We start from the raw sequence: 2,416 nt of genomic DNA on the forward strand, positions 1-2,416 counted from the left end.
TAGAGGGTACTGTAGAACATTAAACCTTGGTTAAGGAGGAAAAGTGGATCACTTTAATTTTAAAAGGGTAAAGTGAGAATTGACCAATGTTTCAGAGTGTACGTAGTAATTAAGCCAAAAAATAATAATAAAAATTGCCCTGCCCCTTCTCTAACCTCCTAAGAGCAACTCCACCCATTTGCCCTTAGCCATGGCAAGGGTGGAGCTAGGGCAAGCACTATTCACGTGAATAGTGGTTGCCCTTGCAAATAGTAAATCGTTTCTCCACCCGTTGCCCTTAGCTATGGCAATTACTATTTACTTTTTTGTTTTTTCCTCCTATTTTTTAATGAAAATAATTAATTTGGGTAATATTTTCAGATAAGATTTTCGGATTCCTACGTGTCAACACTATTCATAATCAGATAAAATTTTCGGATAAGATATTTGGATTCAAATTTCAGATTAATTTCAAAGTTCAAATTTCAGATAAATTTTTGGGTTCAAATTTTTGGGTTCAAAGTTTATTATTGTGCCTTGTTTGTACTTTTAATTTTATTTTTATTATGTTTTGTTTGAAGTATGGAATATGTTGAATAAAAAGGTAATTTATTGAATGCTTTGTTTATTAAATAATGAAATGTAATACAAGTCATTATGAATTACTAATAAAATAAAATACATGAATTATAACAACTTTAATAGAAAACAACTAAAATACAAATACATAAAAGATATGCTAACTAATTTAATGGTTTCCATCATTTAACCAATTCGTGTTGCTAGGCCCATCATCCCGGAAAAGTCTTCTTCTCATAACATCCCTTCGTTCTAGCTTCCAAAATTGTTTTGTTTCAGGGGACATATGACTTGTATCCATCGCCATGGTTTTCCGATCCGTCTTGTCCATATCTTTTTTGTGCAAATACTCCCTTTCACGTGCAAACTCAGCATCAAGGGCCAACTCGTGCTCTTGGCGTTTTTGCTCCATTTCTATTCTTATGCCGTTTTGCCTTGCAATTTCCTCCAAAAATTGTGAATTTTGATTGCTTGAATTACCCTTCTTCTTTGCCTTCACGGCCTTTCGGCCAATGGGCCTCGGCTCCTTTTCGATGGGTGAGTCTTGACTCATAGGAGAATCAAGAGGTGAATCCGATGTCATTGAATCACGGAGTGGCGTCTCGTTTAACACAACCTCCGGACCCGTTGGAATAATTACGAAGCGTTTGCAAAATTTCACCACCTCCCAACATTCATGATGGGTGAAACTTTTTTTGCCACCCCCGGTTGCACCGAACCACATTTGTGCTTGAATCATCTATTGAACAAAAAAATGAAAATGCAATAAATATTTAAAATATATTGGATATGCAAGAAATATTAACAACATATTAAAAATACAAGCAATATTAACAAAATATTGAAAATGCAAGAAATATTAACAACATATTCAAAATGCAAGCAATATTAACAAAATATTGAAAATGCAAGCAATATTAACAAAATATATACAAAATATTGAAAATGCAAGCAATATTAACAAAATATATACAACATATTGAAAATGCAAGCAATATTAACAAAATATATATATTAGGAGATTAAACTTAATAACACAAAAATTATAAAATACTTACCTCGTTAGTACGATTTTGCCCACTTCTATAGTTGTCCATCGCTTTTGCTAGGGCATTTCTCCATTTTCCCAACTCTTTATTGAGAATTTTCCACCTACTGGATAATGCCATCTCCGTACGAGTAGACCCCGGAATTTTTTCACAAAATTCGGCATGAATTTTTTTCCACATATGAAAAAATTTCATTTCATTGCCGGACACGGGACAATGACAAATTTGGAGCCAAGCCTCACACAAAGAAACATCTTCCATTGTGCTCCAAGCCCCTCCGGTTTCGATAGAAGAAGCCATAAAAATATGAAATCAAAATGCTAGATGAAAAAGAGGAAAATGTTGTGTAAAAAGAGTAAATATTAGTAGAAGTATAATGAAATGTAAGAGTATTGGTGTTGAAAGTGAAGGGTATTGATAGGTATTTATAGAAAAAAATATCAGAATTTTTTAGAATTTTTTAGAATTTTTTTCATATTTTTTTCACCCAAAAAAGCCTCAGCCGTTGGATTAGAAAGGAGAAGCAGATCGGAAGGCACTGAGCGCGACACGTGGCAGCGTACCGTTGGCGCTGGTGTCAGCGCTGACGTCAGCGCGCGCTGATTCAAAATTTTTTTAGCTGACGTCAGCGTGACGCCAGCGCTGACGTCAGCACCCGCGTTTTGGACCTGGGGCTGGTTTGGCCTTCGGGCTGGCCCGAGTTGGTGGGTCCCACACCAAACCCGGGCCTGGGCTGCACGCTGGAGCGAAATTTTTTTTTTTTTCTGCCCTTGCCTCGGGCTGGGCTCCTTCGCTGGAGCCACTCTAAC

This window comes from Prunus persica, chromosome G7, assembly GCF_000346465.2.
Source record: "Prunus persica cultivar Lovell chromosome G7, Prunus_persica_NCBIv2, whole genome shotgun sequence".
Taxonomy (NCBI): Eukaryota; Viridiplantae; Streptophyta; class Magnoliopsida; order Rosales; family Rosaceae; genus Prunus; species Prunus persica.